Source organism: Saccostrea cucullata, unplaced genomic scaffold, assembly GCF_032062105.1.
Source record: "Saccostrea cucullata isolate Sc308-1 unplaced genomic scaffold, CSIRO_AGI_Scuc_v1 ctg10326, whole genome shotgun sequence".
Classification (NCBI taxonomy): Eukaryota; Metazoa; Mollusca; class Bivalvia; order Ostreida; family Ostreidae; genus Saccostrea; species Saccostrea cuccullata.
In genome coordinates, this window is record NW_026924687.1 from 12,984 (window position 1) to 24,219 (window position 11,236).

An 11,236-nucleotide genomic window follows, 5' to 3' on the forward strand; every position below is an offset into this window, starting at 1 on the left:
CTTTCAATTTGCTTACGACGCCAATGCATACAAATATTGAACAAATTAGGCAGACTCAGTGGTTTCTTTAATTTCAAGTTCACTGGGATATATCAAATATTCAATACATAGGAATACAAAAATCAGACTTATAAAGGAGCACAATAAGAGTCCATCGAAATTCTGTTTCTTGGAAGACCTAGTCTCCTAAGGCTACATATATTCTTTTATTATGTAATTTAATAAAGGACAGTAAATGCATTTATTACTTTTTTCATAAATGAAATTTTAACCTTCTGTCGATCAAAAACTGTTTAAAAGGAGTGACAGAATTCAAGGAACAAGTGTTCAAAAGCGAATTCATGAAGATGACGTAGTAAATATCGTATTGTGACCGTCAAAGATTTTGCCCCCCGCTTTCGCGAAAGCGAGAGGACATTCTGTCGGTCTGTCACCAAAACTTTAACCTTGGTCATAACTTTTGAATGAAAAGACATAGGGCTTTTATATTTCACATGTACGTGTACTGTGAATTTTGACTCCGTGACCTTGAAGTTTGACCTATTTTTCAAAATTGTTTACTCTAAATTGTTCATTACTTTTGAAAGAGAAAAGATAGTGCTTTAGTACAATGCTCAGTTGACGCTGGCCTTTCAGTAAAGCGTGGCATTCTCGGAGCTACGTGGTTAGCGTCTGTCAAATGGCGAATAGATTCTGATTGGATAAAAAAAATTAATAATATCAGGAACTTTAATTTTTTGTTGACAACGATGAGATGATGGCTGTGCCCCACCTCTTTGCCGTACGAGACATTTTATTGGATATTTTCTACACTCGCTGACATTCGCCTGAATTTCTGTCCATTGTATATTTCAACAGTGAATGAAACCTGTACACATATATTTCAGACGCTAATTATGTAACGTCGAGAATGCCCACCTTACTGAAAGTCCAAGGTTAACTGAGAACTGTTCTAAATTTAGAAGTACAATGTACTAATATCACACATGTATAAATATCTAATAAATTCTAAATATATTATGCTTTTCACCCTGTGCCTTTGACCTTGAAGTTAAACATACTTCTCAAATTTATAACTTTTGATTGGGAAGAGAAAAGAAAGTGCTTTCATATAGCACAGGTATATTGCCTGTGACAAGATGTTACCCATCATGCTGATTTTTTACCGCTTGACCAACGTGTTTGACCTAATATTCAGAAAATTTAACTTTGGTGATTACTTTTGAATGACATATGAATGAGCGTTCATATTTTACTCAAAATGCCATAAATAATGGCATCCAACCCACTGTTTCTTATTATTATAGTGTATTCATTAATCCACCACCGGTGAAACGACAGGGCACCATAGGTTTCATCCTTTCTCTCCATCTGTCTTTCTGTCCCAACTTAATTTTCCAAACTTTTCTCCACTGAATTCTTGCAGCTAATGAGCTGCTTATTTGTAAGTGAGTGTATCATATAAAGGGTTAGAGACCATGTATTTCATACCGGCTTCAGCAATTTTTGGTGGAATTACCTTTTTTCAATTTTTAAGGGTTTTACCGCATTTTTTTCTTCTTCTAGATATTGAACTGATTTTTGGTTTGTGAGTTTAATCTTATGAGTTATCAATCAAGTTTTGCATTTTACATCCATTCTTCGTTGATCTTTTGACATAATTATAACATTTTTAATGGGAACCAGATAACATTTGCCAGAAGGGGGACTAGTTTTGCTGATTCAATGGTTTCAGAGCTTGTGTCATTTCAAAAATGCATATACTTTAAATATTTTTTTTACATTCTTCACACAAAACTTCCATGTATAAAGAGGTGTTAATAGGACATTAATTTTATCTGTGAAATATGTCCATATTAAAGTTGCTGGTGAAGTTTAGTAAAATGTATATCTATAAGGGAAAAAAATTTTTAGTGTTAAACAAATATTTGTTTAATGATTGTAGTTTTGGTGAATACCAGAAGATAAACATACTATAAACATGTTTTGGGGAAAATGACATATTTGGTTTACACACCTGTTGCTTTGAAACAGCCTCTACACACACTAGATGGGAGATAAATTTTTTTTTTTAAGTTTCCTTGCATTCCAGTTTTTCAAACAGAATAATGTGCGTATATGCTGAGACACCGGGATCCATATTTTTATTGGAACAGTAAATATTGAAAGACTTGTACAAAAATGTAAATCATAGTAAAAAAATTAAAATATTGAACAATGAATATGGCATATTTCAAAACAAATACATTTCATGTATTTTGGGCAGACACACATTCTCTCCCCCCATCCCCCCCCCCCCGACAATCATTACATTTTCTGAGTATCATTAATATAACAGTAACTGACTGTCTGGAATATTCAATGTTAAATTTTTTTTGATTGATCAAGATATAAATGCAAAACTATTTGTGAACACTACTGATATTATGAATCTCTTTTGTCCTTTTGCATGCTTTGTGGCACCTCATTTCTTGGTCAGCAGATCCTGTACCAGTTTGGCAGACATTACATCTTCAATGGCAAGTCCTGATAATAAATAATAAGAATTTAGGTTATAATCTGTTGCTCGTGTATTTATAATCATTATGCATTGCTAAGTGGAAGAAAATTGATAAAAAAGAGAACAAACCCAGGGATTTAAACAATGTTGTTTCCTTGACTTTAGCTTCTTTCAATCCCAATAGCATTTCTCCAAGCTCACTGAAAATATCTGCCTAAAATGTAAAAGCACCCACAAGCTAGAAGAAATTTTCCAAATATGGATTTTCTCAAGAATAGTTTTTCACTACAGCTGTATTTTCTTGTCTGTCAGGTAATATGACATTACAGCACAATCATTAATATCATTAAGAAATGTTCCGTAAATAAGAATTAAAGACAGAATGATTTTGAAACATTTATCATTGAAAATTGACCTTTGAGAGAATAACGTCCCCGCTTTCCTTCTGAGCCGCCTCCCGACTGTTCTACATAGAGAACACTGGCCCTCACCAGATCCGGGTCAATTTCCTGCCAGTCCGGGCGACAGGCACCCCACAGCTGAAAAAGTAAAAAGGAAATTTAGGATAATGTGTGATTAAGGATTTTCCGCATAAATTAATGTGTGCACTGTACATGTACTTTAAAAATATTTGTACAAATAATAGTACTTTTGAATTTATAGATATGATATTGAAATGAGTAATAGCATTAATTATTTATTGCTAAAACAGTTCTTGATCTATAAAGAAAGTTTGAATTGCATTACAAATATGCAAAAATAAGCACACATAGTGAATCCTCTAAGGTTCATTCTTAGCTTTAAAGCCTTCCAAATGTGATTACTTTTTTAACTGACAGAATAATTTCTCTGAGAAATGTCAAAAACATAATTGCCATTGATATGTCCACCCGGTTTTACCCATTCCTTCTTCAGTATGGGTGTTGCTGATGATGTTACTGTGACGATGACGTCTGCATCTGTGACAGCTTCCTGTGCAGTATCACAAGCATTTCCACTTACCTCCTCTAGCCAGGGCTGCGGCATTCTTCTTGGTTCCTACTCCAGATATTTATCTATATACAAAGAAATACTGAATCACAGTCTTGGAAAGAAAAATTCTCATAATTTTTTGCCAATTTTTAAGTTTTAACCAACCTTTTGGAATGAAAAAATGGAGGACAGGTCGCGAATGTGAGAGCGAGCCTGAACTCCAGATCCTAAAACAGCAAGAACCCTCGGATTTGGTGCACAAAGGTACTGTAAAAATAATTTTAAACAAGAGGCCCATGGGCCACATCGCTCACCTGAGAAGCTTTGACCATTCTGTTCTTTACCAGATTTCACCCTTGTTATACATAATGCATCCCCACCCTACCCCACTGATCATAATTTAGTCATTTTGAAATCTACACTACCCCATGATCCTTCCATGGGCACATATGTTTCAGCTTTTTTGGACCAGTGGTTCCTGAGAAGAAGATTTTCAAAGATTTTCCTATATATTTCTATGTAAAACTTTGATTCCCTATAATGGCCCCGCCCTTCCCCCGGGGGTCATGATTCCTACAATTTAGAATTTACACTACCCCAGAATGCTTCCACATAAGCTTCACATTTTCTGGCCCAGTGGTTCTTGAGAAGAAAATTTTCAAAGATTTTTCCTATATATTTCTATATAAAAACTTTGATTCCCCATTGTGGCCCCGCCCTTCCCCCGGGTGTCATCATTTGAACAATTTAGAATCTACATTATACCTGGATGCTTCCACATAAGTTTCAGCTTTTCTGGCCCAGTGGTTCTTGAGAAGAAGATTTTCAAAGATTTTTCCTATATATTTCTATGTAAAACTTTGATACCCCATTGTGGCCCCGCCCTTCCCCTGGGGGTCATGATTTGAACAATTTAGAATCTACACTATACCAGGATGCTTCCACATAAGTTTCAGCTTTTCTGGCCCAGTGGTTCTTGAGAAGAAGATTTTCAAAGATTTTTCCTATATATTTCTATATAAAACTTTGATTCCCCATTGTGGCCCCACCCTTCCCCCGGGGGTCATGATTTGAACAATTTAGAATCTACACTATACCAGGATGCTTCCACATAAGTTTCAGCTTTTCTGGCCCAGTGGTTCTTGAGAAGAAGATTTTCAAAGATTTTTCCTATATATTTCTATATAAAAATTTGATTTCCCATTGTGGCCCCGCCCTTCCCCTGGGGGTCATGATTTGAACAATTTAGAATCTACACTACCCCAGGATGCTTCCACATAAGTTTCAGCTTTACTGGCCCAGTGGTTCTTGAGAAGAAGATTTTTTAATGACCCCACCCTATTTTTGTCTTTTCTTGATTATCTCCCCTTGCGAGGGGATATGTCCCTTCATTTTTTAAATTTGAATTCCCCTTTACCCAAGGATGCTTTGTACCAAGTTTGGTCAAAATTGGCCCAGTGGTTCTTGAGAAGAAGTCGAAAATGTGAAAAGTTTACAGACGGACAGACGGACGGACGACGGACAAAATGTGATCAGAAAAGCTCACTTGAGCCTTCGGCTCAGGTGAGCTAAAAACAAATCAGCTATATAGAAAAAAAGAAAAAGAATTGTGCCAATGTCAAAGCCAGCCATTTCATATCTAGTGTATATCTTCAATAATCCTTTGAAGCATTAAAGTAAAATTTATTTAAAATTAATGTTCTATATGAAATAGAACAGCTCTTTAAAACTGTCTAGAATGCACAGAGCTAGCAGAGAGACAAGCATTTAGGTTAATTGCAATATTTATGTGATAGACATGTATAAATCAGATTATTTTTTAGAAAAACATATTACCTTTGTAGCTATTGCTGAGACAGCAGCTGTTCTCATTGTAGTAATCACTTCACCATCCATTATCTATTTTTTTTGTAAAAGATAAAATTTGCAAAGATGAAGAAAATAACACAGATTTTTCTATACATGTACATTGAAGTTGCTTTTTAAATGAATATTTATGAATATTTTCTGAATAGTAATTAATGACAAAAACTTCATCCTCCTTCATCATTGATGCCACATTTACAGTAGGTCCATGAAGCTTCCTTATCGCTTAACTATTTCTGGAATTCCTGTCTTTGCATTGAACACAGGTATGATGGCATTATGAGTTGGTACTCCAATATTCTGTGGGAAAAAGGTGACCAATTTAACAGCCAAAGCTTCATCATCTGGACTATAAGCTGGCATCACTCCCAAAAACCTACAAGGTCATTCCAAGAATAAATTGCATTTTGTCATTCATTTGAACAAAATGAAATTGCTATATTATTTGGTAAAAAATTACTTGTATGAATATTTATAATTATGGAAAACATTTTAGTTTACCTAAATTTCATGCTGGATTTTTTTTGGATAAGCCTCCATATTGCACTTATACAAATACTAGTATATGTATCTATAAATATAATGCTAGGATAAACGGTAGAAGATAAGAGTATTTTTACAGATCCTTTTTCCACTTAAAGACAAATTAAAGGCCCATTGGCCATATCATTCACCTTGTCACTATTTGGGCTAGAGAAAAGCATGCAGTTTATAGATGAAAAGTTTACATATATACAAATACAAACATTTATTGGCACAAACACAATTACACAACATATAAGAATCATCAATTATTACAAGTGGTCCCATCCTACCCCCAGGGGGTATTTATGGAACGCCGTCACTGCCTTATAGAGATCAAAACAATTGCATTGCGTCAACCTTCCATTACATTATGTCAACTCATTATGACATTTACTCACACAACAATTGCATTGCGTCAACCTTCCATTACATTATGTCAACTCTTTATGACATTAACCCACACTGCTATTGCATTTTGTAAATCTTCCATTACATAATGTCAACTCTTTATGACATTTACTCACACTACTTTTGCATTGTGTCAATCTTCCATTACATTATGTCAACTCTTTATGACATTAACCCACACCACTTATTATTGCATTGTGTCAATCTTTCATTACATTAAGTCAACTCTTTATGACATTTATTCACACTACTTTTGCATTACTACAATTATATTTCGTCAACTTGCATTTCGTTATGTTTACTTTTCTTGAGATCTTAGTTTTTATTAACTGATGTGAAAAGCTCATGCCATACTGTGCGCACTCTTCTATATTATGTCGATTCACTATTACGTTATGCGAACACGGGTATCCTCGGCCTTTATATGAGCATAACGTATTTTCCGCGTTCCGCAAGCACTAAAAATGGCGGAGAGAAAACTGTCGTAGAAGAGATTCTCAGCAATTTGGGAATGACATCTTTAAATGAAAACTTTAAGCCACAAATGATTGACAATCTTGAAACGTGCAAAGCCTTAACACTGCGACTGTGAATTAAAGTCACGTCGAAATTCAATGGTGTTTATTTTAATCTCATAATTAAATAAATCAAATATTATGAGTTGTGCAGCAATCATTTTTTTCTTTTTATTTTGATTTTTTTAAAAAAATAAAATTCTTAAACTTTGAAGGACATTGCATTAGTTTCAGAATAAGCTTAGCTGAATTAAGTTGAAAAGTTTTTTCTATAAAACTATAAAGCCTGAGAGCTTCTCCGCTTTCCGCTCTTGGGCTCCAACCATATACCGTACCCCTTCCTTGTTCAAGATTCCCTTATCTGCCACTGATATGTGTCCATGCATGCTTACTAAGGCATATTCAATTGATTTAGATGAGCGACTGGTAGATTTTTGTAATAGAATTCTGGCCCTGGAATGATTAAAAAAAAAATTACCAACTCCAATGACGTAGCATCTTATTTTGAAAGAGGAGGTCAGCCAGAAAAAAAAATCATTTACCCGAAAAAACTTGACAAGCCAAGAAAAAAAGTCCAAGCCCGAAAATCCCATTTCGGGGAGAGGGTTCCAAATTCGATCCGTCCTATTTTTTTCCAGATATATTACATTACCCTTAGTGGATTATACTTCAACAAAAAGTAGGGGTGGGGGGCTGTATAGTTTCAATGAACATTACATTTTCTATAGTAAAGTTATGTCTGGGAAAAGAGGGGGGTTGATATTATGTGCCTGTAATTCGTCCTAATCAATCAGGACCCCCCCCTTCTTACCAGTCATTAAAACACGGTCGTCAACATTCATTATATACTAGATGTACAGTTTGAGATAATGTAAATGTTTTTTAACATCAGGTAATGAACTTTTGGAATCAACATGATAAAGAGTTAACACAATATAAAGATATTTTTAAATCACATAAGAAAGAGTTGACATAACGTTATTATATATCCACATCACGGAATGGAGTTTTGACATAATGTAATAAAGTATTGATATAATATAACGATATGTTCACATTATGTTATACACTTTTTACACCACGTAATAAAGCACTGACATAAAGGTAAGATGTGTTCACCTCACATCATGACGCCCTCGCAGAAAAATAAAGATAAATCAATATCACGTTATAATGCTTTGATATAATAGAAATATACACTCTCAAAAAGGAATGGGCTTTTGACTTCATGTAATGATAAGTTTAATTATAAAACACAATTTACTCGACGTAATGCAATTTTGACCTCACATATTAAAGAAATGAAATGATGTAAAGAAAGATTCATTTCATGCAATAAAGTTTTAACACAATGTAAACACATTATCACTTCACATAATGAATTTTTTACTTCAAGTTATGAAGTGCTGACATAATGAAAGGATGTATTTACTTCATGTAATGCAGCATTGACATGATGTTAGGATATATTTACATCGAATCATCTCATAAAAAATGGATATAACGTAAAGATATGTTCACATCACGTAATGATAAATTGACACAATAAATGCATAGTTGTATGCTATAAGGCAGTGATGGCGTTCCATATAAATACTTATAAGTTTGAGAAAATTATGTCCATCACAAATGTTGACTCGTTGCTAAAACTGCCTTAATGTTTGCTAAAAAGATATTGGCCTGCTTTCAGTAACTATTTTCTTATTTGACACTATTCTTCCTTACTTGACTTTGTATTTTGTATATATGTAAATCATATACCACTGTATGGTCTGAGAGGAAATACTAGTAAACAAATTTGTCCGTTGTCTGTCGTCGTTAACTTTTCACATTTTCATCTTATTATTGTCAACAACCAAAAGACCAATTTCAACCAAACTTAACCAAACCAAACAAGTATCCAATGGGTTAAGGGGATTCAATTTTGTTCAAATAAAGGGGACGCCTTCATCTAAGGGAAATTAATTATGAATTTGTGAAAAAAATGGTGACATCATTTAATTTTCAAGAACCTTTGTGTTTGAAAATATATGAAACTTATGTGCAATCATTCTGAGGTATAGTGTAGAATGGACTTCGTTCAAATCATGACCTTCGGGATAAGGGTGGGGTCACATTGGAAAATTAAAGTTTAACATAGGAATACATTGGAAAAATCTTCTCAAGAACCACTGGGCCAGAAAAGATGAAACTCATGTGGAAGCATTCTCATGTAGTGTAAATTCAAGTTTGTTCAAATCATGACCCCCGGGGGAAGGATGAGGGCACATTGAGGAATCAAATTTTACAAAAGAACACATAGAAAAAGTCTTTAAAAATCTTCTCCCCAAGAACAGCAAAGCCATAATTGGCCATAGTTACATGTATATGGAAGCATTCTCTGATAGTGTAGATTAAATTGCAAGTTTGTTCAATTCATGACCCCTTGGACGAGGGTGGGACCATGATGAGTGATCAAAGTAGGATTGCATAGATATTTTTTTTTTAAATTCTTCTTCTCAAGAACAGCAAAACCATGATTGGTCATACATGTAGTTACTAGTATATGGAAGCATTAAAGAAGGTAGTGTAATTCAAGTTTGTTCAAATCATGACCCCCAGGAGTAGAATGGAGCCACAATGGGTCAACAAGATTTTACGTAGGAATGCATGGGGGAAAATAGTTAAAATTCTTTACAAGCACAACAAAGCCATGATTGATCATCAACATAAAAGCATCAGAAAGGGTAATGTATATTTTAACTTGTTCAAACCATGGCCAATTAAAAGAATAGAGGAGCGATTAGAGTGGATCATAACTCAGGAATATTAAAGCCATATCATTTTAATTTTTATGCACCCGGGTCGAAAGATTGTTATATTATTTTTGTCCTGTCTGTCTGTCTGTTTGTCTGCAAACTTTAACCTTCGCCATAACTTTTGAACCATGAATGATAGAGACTTCATATTTGGTATGCCTACTCCACTAATGAAGCTCTATCAAATGACACCAAGGTCAATGACCTTGTGACCTTGACTGTGACCTATATGCTAAAAATAGAGTTTTTTTTTTTGCAAACTTCAACCTTTGCCATAACTTTTGAACCATAAAAGATAGAGGCTTCATATTTGGTATACATACAACACTTATTAAGCTTTTTTAAAAGACACCATGGTCAATGACCTTGTGAACTTGACTGTGGCCTATACGCTAAATATAGCTTTTCTGACGGCAAACTTTAACCTTCGCCATAACTTTTGAACGAAGAAAGATAGAGACTTCATATTTGGCATGCATACTCCACTAATGAAGCCCTTCTACATGACATCAAGCACAATGACCTTGTGACCTTGACTGTGTCTTATATGCTAAAAATAGCTTTTTTGAACCTTCACCATAACTTTTGAACCATGAAAGATAGAGACTTGATATTTGATATGCATACTTCACTAATCAAGCTCTTTCAAATGACACCAAGATCAATGACCTTGTGACCTTCAATGTGACCTTTATGCTAAAAATATATATTTTTTTAAATTTGTTGCCGCCGGGCGCATAGTGTTTCACAAACACATCTTGTTCATTTTATAAACAACAAAGCTATTATGTGTCATTTTAATTCAAAAGCATCCTTAGGAAGTGTAGATTTATATTTTCTGTCCAAATACCCCCCAACCCAGATTTATATTTAAACTTTTCAATACCGATATTTTGCTTTTACTTAGCCAGTTGATCAGGTATATAAATTATAAATTATACAAAATAAATTAGACTGAAACTGGAAAAAGAGGTCCAAGAGCGATGTGGCTCCCGGGCCTCTTTTTTTATGCCCCCGTAAACGAAGTTTCAGGGGTATATAGTTTTTGTCGTGTCTGTCTGTCTGTCTGTCTCTCTGTCTGTCTGTTTGTCTGTTTGTCCGCAAAAACGTTAACCTTACCCATAACTTTTCATTAAGTGTAGCTATGACTTTCATATTTCACATGTGTATACCTTGTGACAAGACCTTTCTTTGGGTACCACCAAATTTGACCTTTTGACCTTGACCTTGGAGTTTGACCCACTGTTACATGAAAATTTTAAACTTTTACTTTGGCCATATGTTTTTAACAGTAGACACCAGGACATTTATACTTCACATATGTATTCTTTGTTGAAAGACCTGTGTATTTGTGGGTGAGATGTTAGATATGAACGCCATATCATATGTCATTTAGAAATTATCACCAAAGTTGATTTTTTTTAGAAATAAGGTCAATCGTGAAGGCCAAAGTCAAGGAGTCAGAAATCATGGTATGCTCGGAAATATTTTATCATAGGTAATGCATATGTCAAAAATGAAAGCCCATTCTATTTCTTGTCAAAAGTTAAAAGGAACAAGATGCGTTTGTGAATCACTGATGACCACGTATGGCAACAAAGCGAAAATTAAAATTTTTTAAATACAAATTAAATACATTGGTACCCAAATTT

At 34.3% G+C, this 11,236-nt stretch overlaps 1 long non-coding RNA gene and 1 pseudogene across 1 annotated transcript; both read right to left on the reverse strand.

Moving 5' to 3' along the window:
* Positions 1-2,294: 2,294 nt before the first annotated feature.
* On the reverse strand, positions 2,295-3,526 carry LOC134267048 (ketimine reductase mu-crystallin-like; annotated as a pseudogene).
* Positions 3,527-3,673: 147 nt separating this feature from the next.
* Positions 3,674-5,709, reverse strand: LOC134267049 (uncharacterized). The gene is made up of 3 exons (XR_009992084.1): positions 5,570-5,709; positions 5,309-5,371; positions 3,674-3,739 (listed from the first exon to the last, which is right to left on the reverse strand). It is a non-coding gene; the product is annotated as an uncharacterized LOC134267049 (long non-coding RNA).
* Positions 5,710-11,236: the final 5,527 nt, after the last annotated feature.